Genomic DNA, 22491 nt, shown 5'->3' with positions numbered 1-22491 from the left:
CTTTAAAAATTGTGAATCATGGGGCTTCCCTGGTGGGGAAACCCGCAACGGGAGAGGCCACAACGGGAGAGCTCCACAACGGGAGAGGCCACAACAGTGAGAGGCCCGTGTACCGCAAAAAAAAAAAAAAAAAAAAATTGTGAATCACTATATTTTACACCTGTAACTTATAAAATTGTACAGCAGCTAAACTTCACTAAAGATAATAAATAGGGAATGATTTTTTTTTTTAAACCCAGTAAATCTGAGGAATTGCTGCAAGAGAGAAAGCAAACAGAATCAGGTGATAGAGGAATTCCTCTAAGAGAGAAACTTTTAGGAAAGGTGGAGCAGTTCTCAGGGTCCCCTAATCCGAGAAGTAAAGAATACAAAGAGTAGAAGGCTCCTCTGGGGACCCATGTGTTGGGAGTTGACCAAGGACTTTAAAACATATACACACTCATGTGTCTGCATATATTATGAGTAGATACCAGGTATAGGATGAAAATGACTCTGCTGATCAGTGAGGAAAGGATGTATTCCATTAGTGCAGTAAGGCAGTCTACTCCTCTTTTGGAAATAGATACCTCTTATAATACAGATAAGGTCCAGATGGGTTAAAGGTCAGATAACAAGAAAACAATGAACTATGAAAAGGCAGTATAGAAAATTTTTGTAATTTTACGTTGTGGAAAGCCTTCCTAAGGAAAGAAGTAAACTCTGAGATAGCTTTTCCCAATCTTTTTTTACCCTGAAAGAATCTTTGAACTATTTTCAGGTCTCAGGGGACCCCTGCATAAAAATTACTATATTTACAGCCCATGGAATGTTAGCTTGATCAGCAAGTGGTATAATAATTCAATAATAATTATCAGTGCTCTTTTGGTAAGAATCATATTTTTTTTCTATGGGTCTACATTTTAGCCAACCTGTTAGGCTACTTTTTTTGTTGGTTTTTTTTGCTTTTTTGCTTTTGCGGTACACGGGCCTCTCACTGTTGTGGCCTCTCCCATTGCGGAGCACAGGCTCCGGACGCGCAGCCTCAGCGGCCATGGCTCATGGGCCCAGCCGCTCCGCGGCACGTGGGATCTTCCCAGACCGGGGCACAAACCCGCGTCCCCTGCGTCGGCAGGTGGACTCTCAACCACTGCGCCACCAGGGAATAGGCTACTTTTTATGTGTGGTTCCCTTTCCCACACAGGTTATCAATTTTAATTCAAGTTATTTGTGTAGATAGAGGAAACCTCATTTTTTTCCTTTAAAAAAAAATTTCCTAGTTGAGGGGTTTTTTTTTTTTTTGCTTTATTCAAGTAGTTCTAAAAAATCTTACCACAAATTTCTACCGTACAAGTCGCCGAGATATGGTTTGTGGTATATGATATGTGCAAGAGTAGTTTTTATCCCCTTTATTTAAAATTAAAAATGACCTTTTAGGGAATTCCCTGGCGGTCCAGTGGTTAGGACTCCACACTTTCACTGCCAAGGGCCCAGGTTTGATCCCTAGTCAGGAAATTAAGCTCCCACAAGCCGCGTAGCGTGGCTGGAAAAAAAAAAAAAAAAAGACCTTTTAGCCAAGCATTCGTGGACCAAAGGTTAGTTAAGCCTAGCTTACCTTTCCTGAGACTAATTTTTCTTTCCGTTTCATAAATTTAAAAAAATTTTAAGACAAATATATTTTCATAATAACTGGCTTAAGCCAAATGGAATTTAATTTTTCTAAAAGTTGGCTTTGTAGATTTAATTTAAATAAAGATTTTAAGTTGTTATTAATATTACATGAAAGTTGACAATGTTAATAAGTCTAAAGCTATCAAAATCATAAGCCAGGAAATTCCCTGGCAGTCCAGTGATTCGGACTTGGCGCTTCCAGTGCAGGGGACCCAGGTTCAGTCCCTGGTGGGGATCCTGCAAGTTGCGCAGCGTGGCCAAAAACAAAAACCTAAGTGTCTTAAATACAATAAAAACTTGTTTTAAAAAAAAAATCATAAGCCAGACAATATCAATAAATATATGGCTAAAGATACAACTTTATATAAGACTTCGGAAAAACGTTTTCTGAGTGACAGAAAATATGGGCCTAGCAGTTACAATTATTTTATACACATGTTTCTTGATCTGTTTTATAGGTCTGTATATTCTTTCTTTAAAGGTATAATTTTTTTAAAAATCTTATTTATTTATTTTTGGCTGCATTGGGTCTTCCTTGCTGTGCGCGGGCTTTCTCTAGTTGCGGTGAGTGGGGCCTACTGTTCATTGCAGTGCGCGGGCTTCTCATTGCAGTGGCTTGTCTTGTGGAGCACGGGCTGTAGGGCATACAGGCTTCAGTAGTTATGGTGCGCGGGCTCTAGAGCACAGGCTCAATAGTTGTGGCGCACGGGCATGTGGGATCTTCCCGGACCAGGGCTCGAACCCCTGTCCCCTGCATTGGCAGACGGATTCTTAACCACTGTGCCACCAGGGAAGTCCTAAAGGTATAATTTTTGAAACTAAAAATAGCACGTGAGGTATAGGGAGGTTAACTCATCTTCTGATAGCTAGCGTTTGCACCCAAGCTGTCTTAACTCAAGCCTGTGCTCCTAACTAGTGTTTCTAATACACAAGGAACTTAAAAAATAGGGGAAAAAAATGATCTAGTGGAAAAATGAACAAAGGATATAAATAGATCGTTCATGGGGGAGGAAATACAGACTGTGCTAGTAAGTATGTCAAAAGATGCTTCATGCTTCTGGTGATTATGGAAGTGTAAGTTTTTAAAATGAAATATGTTTTATTTATTAGGTAGGAAGACAGTTATAAAGATTTCACCCAGGGTAGCAAGCGTATAAGAGGATAAATTAGTGTGATTTTCTTGAGATTGAATTTGGCAACACTTGTTGCATACCTTTGGCCTTGCATTTGTGTTCACAGATAAATGTGTATATAAGGATATATAAGGATATTCACTGCCACGTTGCTTATAGTAGTAACACTGGAAACAAGTCAATCTTTCAGTAAGGGAAATGGCAAATAATGATACAACTGTAGTATGTTGTCCTGTGCAGCCAGAAGAATGAGGTAGATCTGTGTATATTGACAGAGCAGGATGTTTAACAGATTATAGAGTGTCAAAACCAGTTTAGTATCACTGGCTTTTAACATATGTAGAATGTAGTGGTCCTTAAATAGTAGTAATAAAGCCCAAAACAGTAATTGGGCGGTGTAGTGGGGTACTAAGGAGAAGTGCTTGAATTTTTTTTTTTATTAAACATGAACTACTTTTGTAATTAAAAAAAAATGTTGCTTGGGAATATTTTGCTTTGAACTTGTACAGGACAATGATTCTTAACCTTTTTTCCCCTGTCCCAGACATCTCCATATGTTTGTGTTTATGTATGAAGCCCTTTGCTAGATGTTTAGGTACAGCATTGAACAAGACAGAAAGCTCCCTGACCTTGTGGAACATACATTATAGCTGGGAGGGGTTAGATGATATATAAGATTTTTAAAAATCTTGTTATATAGTGATAAATGCAAAGGAGAAAAACAAAGCAGATGGGGGTGGCCAGGGTAAGCCTTAATATGCTGGTGACTTTTGAGTTAAGACCAAAGAGAGCTGGTGAATGAGCCATATGGTTATCTGAGGAAAGAGCGTTCCAAATCAGAAAGCCCTAAGGTGGGAGCCTGCTTATTTGAAAAACGGCAGAATGGCTGTGTAACTAGAGTGCACTGAGTGAAAGGATGAGACTAGAGAGGTGACGTGTACACTGAAATATGGAGCTGAACAGACCTGCCTTCTCAATTCAAATGTTAAAAGGCTCTTTGGCTCATAGTATTGCTTTTCAACCTAACCCTTTTGATAAGTGTAAAATTATGCCTATATTAATGTTATTTGAAATTTCAAAACAATTTATTACCTTGAAGGCAGAGAGTTTTCTAAGTTGCTTTTTTAAAAAATTGCGGTAAAATTAGATTGCTTTTTTAAAACCATCTGTCGCCATCCCAGAGAGTTTGTTCTGTCCCCAAGAATTTCTCATCTTTCCAGCCTAGAAGCAGCCACATAGCTTATTAGATTTGACAAAGTAATAATATCCTTAGAACAATGTTAGTGAATTGATGGGAGACAAAGGTCTGTGTCAGAAGTTAATTAGAGTAGCTGTCTGAATAAAACTCACTGTGTCCGTTTACTCTCTGCTACTACCACACTCACACTTTTGGCCCCCAAATGTGTGTTTTTTCCCCCCCACAATGACCAATTTTTCACACCAGCTGGCTGGCCTATAATTCAATTCAGTTCTAACGCTATCTGCTTGGAGTTAGAGTCAGATCCCCGCAAGTTAAGGGATCAGTTTCACAAGACTGCCCCCCACTTCCGACACTAGTTGGAAGTCCCAGGTTATCTCACCTGTACTTCTGACTAACTGGCTATAAATTGTGGTTCTCACTACCCCTCCTTGGGTTTGATGATTTGCCAGAAAAGCTCACAGAACTCAGGGAAACACATTTACCAGTTTATTATATAATTAAGGAAATGATAAAGGATACGGTTGAACAACCAAATAAAGAGATACATGGGGCGAGGTTCTGAAGGGTCGTGAACACAGTAGCCTCTGTCCTCATGGAGTTGGGGTGTACCACCCTCCCAGCACGTGAATGTGTTCACCAACCCAGGAACTCCCTAAACCCCAAACTTTCGGGATTTTTATGGAGGCTACATCATATAGGTATGATTGATTAGTAACTCAATTTCTAGCCCTTCTTCCCTCTCCAGAGAATGGAGGGTGGGGCTGAAAGTACCAAGTTTCTTATCATGGCTTGGTCTTTGAGGTGACCAGCCCTCATCCAGGAGCCCAGCAAAGTTGCCTCATTAGAAAATAATATGGTCCTAGCATTTATATTAGCACTTAGGAAATTACAAAGGTCTTAAGAGCTCAGATCAAGAATCAGAGAAAAGACCAAAAATTATATTACAGTATCACAGTAACATATGTTTATTTAAGATAGGGAGGCACTTTCTTAAGGCAAAAGGAAGAGCTGTCATGTAAATACCTTCACAGTTTGTACAATACCAGGAAGGCCTAAGTTTCCTGTTGTTGATAGGTCTGCCTGAGCTAGGTGAAGGTGGTTCATTTGGAACTTCACTTTCAAGAGCCCTCTTGAGTTGGGTACTTCCTAAAGCATCCACATGGAGTTAAATGTGTATGCCAGAGAGAAGACCCTCTGATGGTGAATTCTAGGAGTCCGGTTTCACTTAGCACCCATAGAATTTCTTGTTTTTTCTCTGTACTTCTATAAGGCAGGAACTGAGGCTTCTTACAAGGCTGGTTCGTCAGCCTGGTCCTGCTAAGTGAAGGATGCTTTGGGGAAGGAGATTTCTCAGCACTTGATTCTTTTGTTGCTAGAGGTAAAGGTCTCAAGCCTTCAGTGGATCAAAGTACATTTCTTCCTCATTTGTCATCCCAACTTATGTCCCTCTTCCTCTTTTTGCTGTTGCACATTCCCTCTGTGCTGGGGCAGTCAGTCCCTAACCTCTCACCTCAGTGTAGAATTGCTGAGAGTGAGGAAGGAGGTAATCAAGAGCCAGATTGCCCTTAGACAAACATGAGTTTGATCTGCCTCTGATTCTTTAGATATATCGTTATAGACAAGTGACTTAACCACTTTGAGTCCGTTTCCTTATCTACGTCATGGAAATAAAAGAATTTATGTTGTAGTTACTTTGAGGATTCCATAAAATGCTAAGTCCTAAGTAAACAGCACGTAGTAAGCCCTCAATAAATAAATAATAGCCACTGTTGTTTTCTTCTTCCTCTCCTTCTCCTCATTAGTGCCATTCATACCTAGGGCCCCATTTGCTTTTCAAACATTTGAAAAGTAAGTATCCAGACAAATATTTAGAACAAGTATTCCTACTGTGTTGGCAGTTTGCCATTTTTGCTTTTTTTTTTTAAAAAAAACATAATGTTACAGATGCAGTTCAGATCTCTAATACCCCTCTGTATATCTTTCTCTCCCAAGGTAAATACTATTTTAAAGTTTTCAACTTGTTTTGATATCTTTTGTATCCATCTGAGTTTTGAGTTTTAGAGAATGTGTCTTGGAGGCTGCACAGCCAGGAACAGGACTCAGGTCACATTGCTAGCCTGCCTTGGCAAAGACCTTCACCCACACCCCTGGGCACAGGTCCTTGTCCTACCATAGTCTCTCAATGGGATTTATGCCATCCTGTTCCATTTCTGCCGCAATCTTCCACTCTCACCAGAAAATGGAGGTTGTGGTTCCTGCTGCCTCATGTTGCTCCATTTTGAGTCCAGATTTCGTGCAGTGTGTCTAATTTGGGAAGCCTTGGTCACATGCCTGCACTCTAGCTGCAGGAGAGGTTGGGACAGTGATTCCAGCTTCTTCCTTGGGGAGGCAGAAGTCATAATGTGGTGTATTCTGCAAACAAGGGTTTGCAGCCAAAAACAGGACTGAAATCAGCTGTTCTCTCACTGGCACTTTGTGGGCTGATTGGGGTCCTGATCATCACTTCAGATTGGTAGACTGTTCATTGCCGCCTTTTCTGGCCCTTCATGTCCAGTCTTTTTTTTTTTTTTCTTTTTATAATTTTATTGAAGTATAGTTAATTTACAGTGTGTTAATTTCTGCTATACAGCAGAGTGACTCAGTTATACATATATATATTCTTTTTCATATTCTTTTTCCTTTGGCTGCGTTGGGTCTTCGTTGCCGTGTGCTGGCTTTCTCTAGTTACGGTGAGCAGGGGCTACTCTTCGTTGCACAGGCTTCTCATTCTGGTGGCTTCTCTTGTTGCAGAGCATGGGCTCTAGTCGCGTGGGCTCAGTAGTTGTGGCTTGTGGGCTCTAGAACGCAGGCTCAGTAGTTGTGGCGCACAGGCTTAGTTGCCCTGCAGCATGTGGGATCTTCCCGGACCAGGGATCGAACCCGTGTCCCCTGCATTGGCAGGCAGATTTTTTTTTTTTTTTTTTTTTTGCGGTACACGGGCCTCTCACTGTTGCGGCCTCTCCCATCGCGGAGCACAGGCTCCAGACGCATAGGCTCAGCAGCCATGGCTCACGGGCCCAGCCGCTCCGCGGCATGTGGGATCTTCCCAGACCGGGGCACGAACCCGTGTCCCCTGCATCGGCAGGTGGACTCTCAACCACTGCGCCACCAGGGAAGCCCGGCAGGCGGATTCTTAACCACTGCACCACCAGGGAAGTTCCCGTGTTTTTTTCCATTATGGTTTGTCACAGAATATTGAATATAGTTCCCTGTGCTGTACAGTAGGACCTTGTTGTTTACCTGTCCTATATATAATAGTTTATATCTGCTAATCCCAAACTCCCAATACTTCCCTCTCCCACCCCCTCCTCCCCCTTGGCAGCCAGTCTGTTCTCTATGTCTGTGAGTCTGTTTCTGTTTTGTAGATAAGTTCATTTGTGTCATACTTTAGATTCCACATATAAGTGCTATATATTGTATTTGTCTTCCTCTTTCTTGATTTACTTCCCTTAGTATGATAATCTCTAGGTCCATCCATGTTGCTGCAAATGGTATTATTTCATTCTTTTTAATGGCTGAGTAGTATTCCATTGTGTGTGTGTGTGTGTGTGTGTGTGTGTGTGTGTGTGTGTACACCACATCTTTTTTATCCATTTATCTGTCAGTGGACATGTCCAGTCTTCTACCCACATTTAAATCTCTTCCCTCACCATATCTACATTCATTTGTACAATAAGAGTTTGGTAAATGTTTGATAGTTGGATAAAGATTTTACCACTTTCAGAAGAGCATTTTTTTTTTTTTTTTGCGGTACGCGGGCCTCTCACTGCTGTGGCCCCTCCCGCTGCGGAGCACAGGCTCCGGACGCGCAGGCCCAGCGGCCGTGGCTCATGGTCGCAGCCGCTCCGCGGCATGTGGGATCCTCCTGGATTGGGGCACTAACCCGTGTCCCCTGCATCAGCAGGCGGACTCTCAACCACTGTGCCACCAGGGAAGTCCCAGAAGAGCATTTTTTGAACAGTGAAATTGTACCAAGGTTTTGCTGACTAGTTGTTAAAAGGCACAGATATGTTTGGATCCCAAGTGCTTAGTGGGGTCTTCTGGCACATTGAGCACTGTTCTCAGTAGTTCCTCCTCAGTGAGACTCAGAATATGAAATAGAATGTAAGCTACATATGTTATTCTAAATTTTCTAGTAGCCTCTTTTATAAAAGGGGGAAAAAAATGAGGTGAAATTGACTTGTTAAAATCACATTTTATTTAAACTAACATTATTTCAACATGTACTCAGTCTTATATTATTGATGAACGATTTTACCATTTTTTTTGGCACAAATCTTTGAAATCTGATTGTGCTTTGAAGTTGTAAGCACATTGTAATTTGGACTAACCACATTTTAAGTGATTGCTAAGTACATGTAACTAATGGATATTGGACCAAAATTGTTTATGAGGTGGAATTCAGAAATTGACCCAGCACACTCACCCAGTTTATTCTTGTTTAAATAAAATACTGGTTTTATACTCAAAGTAGCCAAAAACAAAATAAAGCAAAAAAAAATCCAAAAATGGTATTAGATATGTATTTTTTTTAGTGTCAGTGATTGTTTGGAAGAAAAGATTCCTAAGAGGGGTAATATATATATTACTTCATGGTTTCTCATTGTTCCTTAGTTGGAGTACTTAGTCCTTCTGTTGTGTTGAGCTCTGTATTGCTTAGGTTCTGAATGACAGAGGAAAAGGAAATAGATTATTCATCTGCAAACAGGTTAGGAACCTAGACAAGTGAGGTCCAATAAAACTTATACACTAATGGTTATCAGACTATAGGGTACATTAGAATCACCTTGAAGGTTTCTTAAAACAAAAATGGCTCCCCCCCTCCCAATTCTAATTCAGTTGGTCTGGGGTCACTCTTGAGAATTTGCATGCCTCTTGCCCCCCAGTTTTATTGAGATATAATTGACATGCAGCACTGTGTAAGTTTAAGGTGTAGAGCTCAATGATTTGATTTACATAGATTGTGAAATGGTAACCACAGCAAGTTTAGTTAATATCTGTCATCTCATATACAGAAAAAGAAAAGAATATTTTTTCCTTTGTGATGAGAACTCAAGGATTTACTCTCTCTTTTTTTTTTTTTAAATTTCATTTATTTATTTTTGGCTGTGTTGGGTCTTCCTTTCTGTGCGAGGGCTTTCTCTAGTTGCGGCAAGCGGGGGCCACTCTTCATCGCGGTGCGTGGGCCTCTCACTGTCGCGGCCTCTCTTGTTGCGGAGCACAGGCTCCAGACGTGCAGGCTCAGTAGTTGTAGCTCACGGGCCCAGTTGCTCCGCAGCATGTGGGATCTTCTCAGACCAGGGCTCGAACCCGTGTCCCCTGCATTGGCAGGCAGACTCTCAACCACTGCGCCACCAAGGAAGCCCAGGGATTTACTCTCTTAACTTTCATGTTCACCATATAGCAATCTTAACTATAGTTATCATGTTGTGCTTTATATCCCTAGTACTTAGTTATCTTATGACTGGAAGTTTGTACCTTTTGACCACCTTCATCCAATTCCTCCTCCCTCTGCCCCCTGCCTCTTGTAGCCACAAATCTGATCTCTTTTTCTGAGTTTGGTTGGGGTTTTGTTTGTTTTTTACATTTTACATATATTGTAAACTAGATCATGTGGTACTTGTCTTTCTCTGTCTGATTTATTTCACTTAGCATAATGCCCTCAGCATCCATCCACGTTGTCACAAAGGGCAGAATTTCCTCCCTTTTTATGGCTGAATAATATCCATGGTATGTATATATATTCCAGAACTTCTTTATCCATTCATCCATTGATGGACGCTTAGATTGTTCCCATCTCTTGGCCATTGTAAATAATGCTGCTTTGAATATGGGGATGCAGATATCTCTTCAACAGTCTTTTCGTTTCCAGAGAATGTGCATTTTTAACAAATTCCAGGTTGATGCTAATGCTGCTGAGCTGTGGACCACATTCAGACATACTTTCTGAAAAACTTAGGTACTCAGTCAAATAAAGAATCTAGGAAAGAAGTCATGAGAACAAAAGAAACAGAAGCAGCTCAGAGTTGAGATCGAAATCCGTCTGTACAGAAGACCCAGAATGCAGTCTGTCCAGGTTGAAATAGGAAGTCAGAATGCTCAAGAAGAAAGTAATTAGCACTGTACTTACTATGTGATCAAGAACGCAGAAGTATAGTTATTTAAAGTATATCTCTTCTGATCAACAGGGGGAAAAAAAGCAATTAAAAACTCTGGAAAAGGTGGTGGGGAGAGCTGAATGAGAAGTAACGATTCAAATGTGAAAGGAACTTGAAATATAATGTGATTTATGAGGGATTGATAGAAGGTAAGAAACAGTGCTTTTGGAAACAGTGAAACCAAATTCATTCCCCTAGAAATGTCTCCCTCCTCCATTGATGTATCACTTTTCTAGCATATACATGTCTTTGGGATGATCTTTTTCCTTTTTGTATTTCTTTAGAATCCTTTTAGATCTAGGCTTAAGTTTCAAATTGCCTTTTTTTCTTTAATTTTTTGTTTAGTTATCAGTTTGTTTTCTGTGACAATTTACCTAGATATTTTAACCTTGAAAATTAAATAGTTAATAAAGCACAATACCAACCTCTGAATGCCTTTCTTAGATTTTTGTCTTTTCTTTCTTTTTTTTTAAAGAGGAATCTTGTAGGAGCTTTGTTTTTTTTTAAAATAAATTTATTTATTTATTTATGGCTGCATTGGGTTTTCATTGCTGTGCACAGGCTTTCTCTAGTTGTGGCGAGCAGGGGGCTGCTCTTTGTTGCAGTGTGCAGGCTTCTCTTGTTGTGGAGCACGGGCTGTAGGCGCGTGAGCTTCTGTAGTTTTGGCACACAGGCTTCAGTAGTTGTGGCTTGCGGGCTCTACAACACAGGCTCAGCAGTTGTGGTGCACGGGCTTAGTTGCTCTGTAGCACGTGGGATCTTCCCAGACCAGGGCTCGAACCCGTGTCCCCTGCATTGGCAGGTGGATTATTAACCACTGCACCACCAGGGAAGTCCCTAGGAGCTTTCTTAGTGTGAAGCAATACTCAAAGTTCAGCTATTCCTTCAATTCACTTTTTTAAAAAAATTAATTTATTTAATTAATTTATTTTTGTCTGTGTTGGGTCTTCGTTGCTGCATGCGAGCTTTCTGTAGGTGCGGTGAACGGGGGCAGCTCTTCGTTGCAGTGTGTGGGCTTGTCATTGCGGTGGCTTCTCTTGTTGCTGAGCACAGGCTCTTGGCACGTGGGCTCTAGAGCACAGGCTCGGTAGTTGTGGCACACGGGCTTAGTTGCTCTGTAGCACGTGGGATCTTCCTGGACCAGGGCTCAAACCTGTGTCCCCTGCATTGTCAGGCGGATTCGTAATCACTGCGCCACCAGGGAAGCCCCCTTCAATTCACTTTTAATTTTCTTTCCTCCTAAGTTAAAGTAAAATTTAAAAAAAAAAATTTTTTTTTGACTCCACTAAGGTTACAGATTTTCACTATGACTATGCAGTAATTATCTAACCGGATAAAGTTGTTTTTATATAAATAAAAAATATGAAGGAGGTTAATACAAATAACGTTTAATTTCTTATTGACTTATCCTTATGGGTAAAGGTTATAAACACATAATTGATACCTTATCCAATATCTTGACATTGGTAAGGAAATGTCAGAAAGTGCTTTAACTTTTACTCCCCTAATTTTAACTTCTAACTACTTTGGATATAAAGTGGCATCAGATTATTTGTACCTGTTTGTTCTGTAGTGAGGGGTAAATGCCTTCAGTTCTGATTCCTTAGTATTTTTGCTAACTTATTTCTTTTGGAAGATTGAATATTGATAAATTGTTTCTAAGAAAAGTCAATTTAAAGAGATACAGTAGGGCTTCCCTGGTGGCGCAGTGGTTGGGAGTCTGCCTGCTGATGCAGGGGACATGGGTTCGTGCCCCGGTCCGGGAGGATCCCACATGCTGTGGAGCGGCTGGGCCCGTGAGCCATGGCCGCTGAGCCTGCACGTCCAGAGCCTGTGCTCCACAACTGGAGAGGCCGCAACAGTGAGAGGCCCGCGTACTGCAAAAAAAATAAATAAATAAATAAATAAAAATAAAGAGATACAGTAAATGAATGAACTACAATAACCAGATTTTTGACATCTTGTTTTTAAGCAAGTAATAATATAGTTTAAAAACATACTCTGTTGGGACTTCCCTGGTGGCACAGTGGTTAAGAATCTGCCTGCCAGTGCAGGGGACATGGGTTCGAGCCCTGGTCCGGGAAGATCCCACATGCCTTAGAGCAACTAAGCCCGTGCACCACAACTGCTGAGCCTGCGCTCTAGAGTCCACAAGCCACAACTGCTGACCCCGTGTGCCACAATGAATGAAGCCCGCGCGCCTAGAGCCTGTGCTCTGCAACAAGAGAAGCCACCTCAATGAGAAGCCCGCACACCTCAACGAAGAGTAGCCCCCGCTCTCTGCAACTAGAGAAAAGCCCGCGCACAACGATGAAGACCCCACTCAGTCCAAACAAACAAACAAAAAAACCCCATACTGTGTGTTTAACTCTACAACAGTGGTTCTTAAAGAGTAGGTCAGGGACTGGTAGTCCCCAACTCCCTTTCAGGGTTCCTCAGAGTTAAGGCTGTTTTTTTTAAAAAATTGATTGATTGATTGACTGCATTGGGTCTTTGTTGCTGTGCGGGCTTTCTCTAGTTGCGGCGAGCAGGGGCTACTCTTTTTTGCGGTGCGTGGGCTTCTCATTGCAGTGGCTTCTCTTTGTTGTGGACCACAGGCTCTAAGGCACTTGGGCTCAGTAGTTGTGGCTCGTGGGCTCTAGAGTGCAGGCTCAGTAGTTGTGGCGCACGGGCTTAGTTGCTCCACAGCATGTGGGATATTCCTGGGCTAGGGCTCAAACCCGTGTCCCTTCCGTTGGCAGGCGGATCCTTAACCACTGTGCCACCAGGGAAGTCCAAGGCTGTTTTTATTATAATATGAAGATTTTTTTTGCCTTTTTCACTCTCGTTCTCTCATGAGTGTACAGTGGAGTTTTGCAGGGGCCATGTATGATGTGTCACAATAGATTGAATGCAGAAGCAAGTATGAGAATGCAGTTGTCTTCAGTTAAGTCAGCCATTAAAGAGATTTGCAGAGATGTAAAATAATGCAGTGATTATTATAAATTTTTTGTTTTGGCAAATAAAGTTATTTTTCATAAGAATATGTTATTTATGTTGACATTTATATTGATTTATGCAGTGATTTTTTTTGGAATTTTTGAATTTTATTTTTTTATACAGCAGGTTCTTATCAGTTATCCATTTTATACATGTTACTGTATATATGTCAATCCCAATCTCCCAGTTCATCACACCACCACCACCCCCCCACCCCCCGCACCACTTTCCCCCCTTGGTGTCTATATGTTTGTTCTCTACATCTGTGTCTCTATTTCTGCCCTGCAAACCGGTTCATCTGTACCATTTTTCTAGGTTCCATATATATGCGTTAATATACGATATTTGTTTTTCTCTTTCTGACTTACTTCACTCTGTATGACAGTCTCTAGATCCATCCACGTCTCTACAAATGACCCAATTTCGTTCCATTTTATGGCTGAGTAATAGTCCATTGTATATATATACCACATCTTCTAATTCTTCTTTATCCATTAGTCTGTCGATGGGCATTTAGGTTGCTTCCATGTCCTGGCTATTGTAAATAGTTCTGCAATGAACATTGGGTGCATGTGTCTTTTTGAATTATGTTTTTCTCTGGGTAGATGCCCAGTAGTGAGATTGCTAGTTCATACGGTAATTCTATTTTTAGCTTTTTAAGGAACCTCCATACTGTTCTCCATGGTGGCTGTATCAATTTACATTACCACCAACAGTGCAAGAGGGTTCCCTTTTCTCCATACCCTCTCCAGCATTTGTTGTTTGTAGATTTTCTGATGATGCCCATTCTAACTGGTGTGAGATGATACCTCATTGTAGTTTTGATTTGCATTTCTCTAATAATTAGTGATGTTGAGCAGCTTTTTTTTTTTTTTTTTTTTTTTTTTTTTGCTGTACGCGGGCCTCTCACTGCTGTGGCCTCTCCCGTTGCGGAGCGCAGGCTCCAGACGCGCAGGCTCAGCGGCCATGGCTCACGGGCCCAGCCGCTCTGCGGCATGTGGGATCCTCCCGGACCAGGGCACGAACCCACGTCCCCTGCATTGGCAGGCGGACCCTCAACCACTGCGCCACCAGGGAAGCCCTGTGAGCAGCTTTTCATGTGCTTCTTGGCCATCTTTATGGCCATTTCTTTGGAGAAATGTCTATTTAGGTCTTCTGCCCATTTTTGGATTGGGTTTTTTTTTTTTAAAAAAATATTGAGCTGCATGAGCAGTTTTTGGAGATTAATCCTTTGTCTGTTGATTCATTTGCAAGTATTTTCTCCCATTTCGTCTCGTTTGTAGTTTCCTTTGCTGTGCAAAAGCTTTTAAGTTTCATTAGGTCCCATTTGTTTATTTTTGTTTTTATTTTCTTTACTCTAGGAGGTGGATCAAAAAAGATCTTGCTGTGATTTATGTCAAAGAGTGTTCTTCCTATGTTTTCCTCTAAGAGTTTTATAGTGTCCGGTCTTACATTTAGGTCTCTAATCCATTTTGAGTTTATTTTTGTGTATGGTGTTAGGGAGTGTCTAATTTCATTCTTTTACATGTAGCTGTCCAGTTTTCCCAGCACCACTTATTGAAGAGACTGTCTTTTCTCCATTGTATATTCTTGCCTCCTTTGTCATAGATTAGTTGACCATAGGTGTGTGGGTTTATCTCTGGGCTTTCTATCCTGTTCCATTGATCTATATTTCTGTTTTTGTGCCAGTACCATATTGTCTTGATTACTGTAGCCTTGCAGTATAGTCTGAAGTCAGAGAGTCTGATTCCTCCAGCACTGTTTTTTTCCCCTCAAGACTGCTTTGGCTATTTGGGGTCTTTTGTGTCTCCATACAGATTTTAAGATTTTTTGTTCTAGTTTTGTAAAAAATGCCACTGGTTAATTTGATAGGGATTGCATTGAATCTGCAGATTGCTTTGGATAGTATAGTCATTTTCACAATATTGATTCTTCCAGTCAAAGAACATGGTATATCTCGCCATCTGTTTGTGTCATCTTTGATTTCTTTTTTTTAAAATTAATTAATTTTTGGTTGCATTGGGTCTTCGTTGCTGACTGCAGGCTTTCTCTCTAGTTGCAGCAAGTGGGGGCTACTCTTTGTTGTGGTGCGCTAGCTTCTTATTGCGGTGGCTCTTCTTTGTTGCAGAGCATGGCCTCTAGGCGCACGGGCTTCGGTAGTTGTGGCTCGCAGGCTCTAGAGCGCTGGCTCAGTAGTTGTAGTGCATGGGCTTAGTTGGTCTGTGGCATGTGGTATCTTCCCGGACCAGGGCTTGAGCCCACATCCCCTGCATTGGCAGGCAGATTCTTAACCACTGCACCACCAGGGAAGCCTCATCGTTGATTTCTTTCATCAGTGTCTTATAGTTTTCTGAGTATAGGTCTTTCACCTCCTTAGGTGGTTTTTTCCCTAGATATTTTATTCTTTTTGTTGCAGTGGTGAATGGGATTGTTTCCTTAATTTCTCTTTCTGATCTTTCATTGTTAGTGTATAGGAATGCAAGAGATTTTTGTGTATTAATTTTGTATCCTGCAGCTTTACCAAATTCATTGATTAGCTATAGTAGCTTTCTGGTGGCATCTTTAGGATTCTCTATGTATAGTATCATGTCATCTGCAAACAGTGACAGTTTTACTTCTTTTCCAATTTGTTTTCCTTTTATTTCTTTTTCTTCTCTGAGTGCCGTGGCTAGGACTTGCAAAACTGTGTTGAATAATAGTGGTGAGAGTGGACATCCTTGTCTTGTTCCTGATCTTAGAGGAAATGCTTTCAGCTTTTCACCATTGAGAATGATGTTTGCTGTGGCTTTGTCGTATATGGCCTTTATTATGTTGAGGTAGGTTCCCTCTGTGTCCACTTTCTGGAGAGTTTTTGTCATAAATGGGTGTTGAATTTTGTCAAAAGCTTTTTCTGCATCTCTTGACATGATCTTATGGGTTTTATTCTTTACTTTGTTAATATGGTATATTACATTGATTGATCTGCATATATTGAAGAATCCTTGCATCCCTGGCATAAATCTCACTTGATCATGGTGTATGATCCTTTTAATGTGTTGTTGGATTCTGTTTGCTAGTATTTTGTTGAGGATTTTTGCATCTATATTCATCAGTGATATTGGTCTCTAATTTTCTTTTTATGTAGTATCTTTGTCTGGTTTTTGTATCAGGGATGGTGGTGGCCTCATAGAATGAGTTTGGGAGTGTTCCTTCCTCTGCAATTTTTTGGAAGAGTTTGAGAAGGATGAGTGTTAGCTCTTCTCTAAATGTTTGATAGAATTCACTGGTGAAGCCATCTGGTCCTGGACTTTTGTTTGTTGGAAGATTTTTAATCACAGTTTCAATTTCATTACTTGTGACTGGTCATATTTTCTATTTCTTCCTGATTCATTCTTGGAAGATTATACCTTTCTAAGGATTTGTCAGTTTCTTCCAGGTTGTCCATTTTATTGACATAGAGTTGCTTATAGTAGTCTCTTATGATGCTTTGTATTTCTGCCTTGTCCGTTGTAACTTCTTTTTCATTTCTAATTTTCTTGATTTGAGTCCTCTCTTTTGCTTGATGAGTCTGGCTAAAGGTTTATCAATTTTCTTTATCTTCTCAAAGAACCAGCTTTTGGTTTTATTGATCTTTGCTATTGTTTTCTTTGTTTCTATTTCATTTATTTCTGCTCTGATCTTTATGATTTCTTTCCTTCAACTAACTTTGGGTTTTGTTTGTTCTTCTTTCTCTCGTTCCTTTAGGTGAAAGTTTAGATTGTTTATTTGAGATTTTTCTTGTTTGTTGAGGCAGGCTTGTATTGCTATAAACTTCCCTCTTAGAACTGCTTTTGCTGCATCCCATAGGTTTTGGATCGTCATGTTTTCATTGTCATTTGTCTCTAGATATTTTTTGATTTCCTCTTTGATTTCTTCAGTAATCTCTTGGTTATTTAGTAATGTATTCTTTAGCCTCCATGTGTTTGTGTTTTTTACATTTTTTCCCCTGTAATGAATTTCTAATCTCATAGCATTGTGGTCAGAAAAGATGCTTGATATGATTTCAGTTTTCTTAAATTTACCAAGGCTTGATTTTTGATGCAAGATGTGATCTATCCTGGAGAATGTTCCATGTGCCCTTGAGAAGGAAAGTGTAATTTGCGGTTTTTGGATGGAATGTCCTGTAAATATCAATTAAATCTATCTGGTCTATTGTGTTATTTAAACCTTATATTTCCTTATTAATTTTCTGTCTGGATGATCTCTCCATTGGTGTAAGTGAGGTGTTAAAGTCCCCCACTATTATTGTGTTACTGTCGATTTCCTCTTTTATAGCTGTTAGCAGTTGTTTTATGTATTGTGGTGCTACTGTGTTGGGTGCATATATATTTATAATTGTTATGTCTTCTTCTTGGAATGATCCCTTGATCATTATGTAGTGTCCTTCCTTGTCTCTTGTAACATTCTTTATTTTAAAGTGTATTTCATCTGATATGAGTATTGCTACTCCAGCTTTCTTTTGATTTCCATTTTCATGGAATATCTTTTTCCATCCCCTCACTTTCAGTTTGTATGTGTCCCTAGGTCTGAAGTGGGTCTTTTGTAGACAGCATATATATGGGTCTTGTTTTTGCATCCATTCAGCGACCCTGTGTCTTTTGGTTGGAGCATTTAATCCATTCACATTTAAGGAAATTATCAATATGTATGTTCCTATTACCATTTTCGTAATTGTTTTGGGTTTGTTTTTGTAGGTGCTTTTATTTTCTTGTGTTTCCCGCTTAGAGAAGTTCCTTTAGCATTTGCTGTAGAGCTGGTTTGATGGTGCTGAATTCTCTTAGCTTTTGCTTGTCTGTAAAGCTTTTGATTTCTCCATCAAATCTGAATGAGATCCTTGCCAGGTCGAGTTATCTTGGTTGTAGGTTCTTCTCTTTCATCACTTTAAATATGTCATGCCACTCCCTTCTGGCTTGTAGAGTTTCTGCTGAGAAATCAGCTGTTAACCTTATGGAAGTTCCCTTGTATGTTATTTGTTGTTTTTGCCTTGCTGCTTTCAATAATTTTTCTTTGTCTTTAATTTTTACCAATTTGATGGTAAAAACCTTGGCGTGTTTCTCTTTGGGTGTATCCTACCTGAGACTCTCTGCACTTCCTAGACTTGGGTAGATATTTCCTTTCCTGTGTTAGGGAAGTTTTCGACTATAATCTCTTCAGATATTTTCTCAGCTCCTTTCTCTCTCTTCTCCTTCTGGGACCCCTATAATGTGAATGTTATTGTGTTTAATGTTGTCCCAAAGGTCTCTTAGGTTGTCTTCATTTCTTTTCATTCTTTTTTCTTTATTCTGTTCTGTCGCAGTGAATTCCACCATTCTGTCTTCCACATCACTTATCTGTTGTTCTGCCTCAGTTATTTTGCTATTGATTCCTTTTAGTGTATTTTTCATTTCAGTTATTGTATTGTTCATCTCTGTTTGTTCTTAATTCTTCTAGGTCTTTGTTGAACATTTCTTGCATCTTCTCGATCTTTGCCTCCATTCTTTTTCCAAGGTCCTGGGTCATGTTCACTATCATTATTCTGAATTCTTTCTCTGGAAGGTTTCCTATCTCCACTTCATTTAGTTGTTTTTCTGGGGTTTTATCTTGTTCCTTCATCTGGTACAAAGTCCTCTGCCTTTTCATTTTGTCTATCTTTCTGTGAATGTGGTTTTCCTTCCACAGGCTGCAGAATTGTAGTTCTTCTTGCTTCTGCTCTATGTGGTGATTTTTAATGAATTAATATTTTTCTAAGTTTCCTAGTTTAATTTACTTATACAGTAAGAATTGTTATCTATGCTCGTGTAAAGAAAAGCTTTTTGGGGTTGGTCCTCAATCATTTTTTGAAAGGGTGCTGAGACCAAAGAGCTTGAAAACTGCTTTTTTGTAGTAATTGGCTTCACCATTTCCTCTAGTCCTTGGTATAAAGCACTGATTCTCCATCTTGAGCATGCATCAGTCACCTGGAAGACTTGTTAAGATACAGATTGCTGGGCCCATTCCTAGAGTTTCTGGTTTAATAGTTCTGAGCTGGGACCTGAAAGTTTGTATTTCTGATAATTGCCAGTGTGATGATGATGTTGGCCTGGAAACTACATTTTGAGACTCACTGGTGTAAAGAAATATTGCTTATGAGGAAGAAAACCTACTTTTTGAACATCTACTATGTGTCAGTAAACATTATTTTATGCTCATGACAACTCTGTAAGGAGGTAGGCATTCTCCCCCTTTTTATTGTACCTCAGGAAACTGAAACTTAGAGGACTCACAGCCAGGAAAGTACATCATCACTTCAAGTCTGTTCACTTAAAGTCTGTTCATAAGGCCTATGCTCTTTTTTTTTTTTAATATTTATTTATTTGTTTATTTGGCTGCGCCAGGTCTTAGTTGTGGCACATGGGATCTTCATTGCACCATGTGGGATCTTCATTGCAGCACACGGAATCTTTTAGTTGTGAGATGCGGGCTCTTTAGTTGTGGCATGCTAACTGTTTGTTGTGGCATGTGGTATCTAGTTCTCTGACCAGGGAATGAGCCCAGACCCCCTGCATTGGGAGCGTGGAGTCTTAGCCACTGGACCACCAGGGAAGTCCCAAGGCCTATGCTCTTTACACAGCCTCTTCCTTGCTTTTTTTTTTTTTTTTTTTAAATCAGTAGTGGCTTTAATGAGATGTAATTCTCATATCAAATAATTCAGTCATTTCCATGTAAAGCGTGCAACTTAGTAGTTTTTAGTCTATTCACAGAGTTGTGCTGCCATTACCACATCAATTTTAGAACATTTCTCATCACCTCCAGAAAGAAACCCTGTAGCCATTAGCAGTTACTTCATATTTTCCCCAGTCCCTGTGTCCTGGATAACCACTAATCTACTTTCTATTTCTATAGATTTGCCTGTTTTGGGCATTCATATTAATGGAATCATACAATATGTAGTCTTTTGTGACTGACTTCATTTAGCATAATGTTTTCAGGGTTCATCTGTGTTGTAGCATTTTATCAAAACTTTATGTTTTTCTTACTAAACAACATGCTGTTGTATGGAAGTACTACATTTTATTTATCCATCATTGATAGATATTTGGTTGTTTCCACTTTTTGGTTATTTTAAATAATGCTGTTATTAACATTCATGTCCAAGTTCTTTTTTAAAATATTTATCTATTAATTTCTTTATTTGGCCACGTTGGGTCTTAGTTGTGCATATGGTATCTTTCGTTGTGGCGTGCAGGCTATCCATTGTGGCACCTGGGCTCAGTAGTTGCGGCACGTGGGATCTTGAGCTCATGGGCTCGGTTGCCTTGCCACATGTGGGGTCTTAGTTCCCTGACCAGGGATCGAACCCACGTCCCCTGCATTGGAAGGCAGATTCTTAACCACTGGACTATCAGGGAAGTCCCTCATGTCCAAGTTTTTACATGAGTATAGTTTCTGTTTCTCTTGAGTATATAACTAGGAGTGAAACTGCTAGGTCATATGGTGTGGTTTTCATATCTTCGTCATATGCTATGTTTAACCTTTTGATGATCTGCCAGACTTTTGTTTGTTTGTTTTTTAAAGTATGTTATAAATTTATTTATTTTTATTTTTGGCTGAATTGGGTCTTTGTTGCTGCGTGTGGGCGTTCTCTAGTTGTGGCTTGCGGGCTCAGTAGTTGTGGCGTATGGGCTTAGTTGCTCCACGGCATGTTGGATCTTCCTGGACCAGGGCTCAAACTTGTGTCCCCTGCATTGGCAGGCAGATTCTTAACCACTGCGCCACCAGGGTAGTCCCTGCCAGACTTTTTTCCAAAGCAGCTACACCATTTTACATTCCCACCAGCAGTGTATGAGAATTCCAGTTTTTTCACATCCTTGCCAACATTTGTTATCTTATTTATTTATTTATTTATTTATTTTTGGTTGTGTTGGGTCTTCCTTGCTGTGCGTGGGCTTTCTCTAGTTGCAGCGAGTGGGGGCTAACTCTGTTGCAGTGCGCAGGTTTCTCATTGGGGTGGCTTCTCGTTGCAAAGCATAGCTCAGGCTGTAGTTGTGTGGGCTTTTGTCGTTGTGGCTCACAGGCTGTAGAGCGCAGGCTCAGCAGTTGTGGCACATGGGCTGAGTTGCTCCGCGGCATGTGGGATCTTCCCGGATCAGGGCTTGAATCCTCGTCCTCTGCATTGGCAGGCGGATTGTTAACCACTGTGCCACCAGGGAAGTCCCTGTTATCTTTTATTATTTTAAAAAAAACTTTTTTTTTAATTGTATTTTTTGGCCGTGCCACACGTCATGTGGGGTCTGGGTTCTCCGACCAGGGATGGAACCCATGCCCCTGCATTGGAAGCGTGGAGTCTTAACCACTGGACTTCCAGGGAAGTCCCTATTATCTTTTTTTTTTTATTATAGTCAACCTCCTGGGTTTAAATGGTATCTCATTTTGCTTTTGATTTGCATTTCCCTGACGGCTAACAATGTTAAGTAACTTTTCATGTGCTTACCGGCCATTTGCTTATCTTCTTGGGAGAAGTGTCTGTTCAGATCCTCTCCCATTTTTTGTGTATGTTGTGAGGATGAGGTCCAACTTCATTCTTCTTACATAGATAGCCAGTTGTCCCAGCACCATCTTTGGTTATCTTCTGTGATGTATATAATCACTGATCTACCTTCTTATTTTATACCTTCCTCCTTCCTACATGAGCTCAGAGTAATTTTTTTTTTAATTTATTTATGTAGGCCGCACTGGGTCTTAGTTGCTGCACGTGGCATCTTCGTTGTGGCATGTGGACTTTTAGTTGCGATATGTGGGCTTCTTAGTTGTGGCATGCAAACTCAGTTGCGACATGCATATGAGATCTAGTTCCCCAAACAGGGATTGAACCCAGGCCTCCTGTATTGGGAGCGTGGATTCTTACCCACTGGACCACCAGGGAAGTCCGAGTTCAGAGTAATTTAGGTATGTGTGTCTGATGGAAAAACCTTTTCTTTTTTAAAATTACATACTATACGTAGCATCTTTTCGTGCTGTTTTGTATGCTGAAGTAACTGCAAATAGGACATGAGCCGCATTATTATCAGAAATGCATGGGTCAGGATATAATAACCTTAGATTAAATTATCAGGAATCTGTGGCTTCTCTATTAAAACAATGCTGTCTTAAATAAGCACTCTAAAGAATCATTCAACAGTGCCCATATTTTAGCAGCAAAGTTGGAGGTATCTCCAAAAGAGATTTCAAACATTTTGTCTCTACTGTGTTTTTGTTGTTGTTGTTGTTGTTGTTTTTCTCTACTGTGTTTTTTTACTATTTGTCTGTGGTGGGGGTAGTTTTGATCCTGAGTTGGGAATTGAATGCCTTCTGACCTTTT

General features: G+C 40.3%; 1 protein-coding gene across 2 annotated transcripts in view; it reads left to right on the top strand.

Annotated features, from left to right (window-relative positions):
• QRICH1 (glutamine rich 1) overlaps positions 1–22491 on the top strand; it is a 55005-nt gene that overhangs the window by 13904 nt on the left and 18610 nt on the right. The gene's annotated exons all lie outside the window — the stretch shown is intronic.

The sequence above is a fragment of the Pseudorca crassidens genome, chromosome 10 (assembly GCF_039906515.1).
Source record: "Pseudorca crassidens isolate mPseCra1 chromosome 10, mPseCra1.hap1, whole genome shotgun sequence".
NCBI lineage: Eukaryota > Metazoa > Chordata > Mammalia > Artiodactyla > Delphinidae > Pseudorca > Pseudorca crassidens.
Note: the sequence above shows the minus strand (reverse complement) of the source record. Positions and strands in the feature narration are given on the sequence as shown.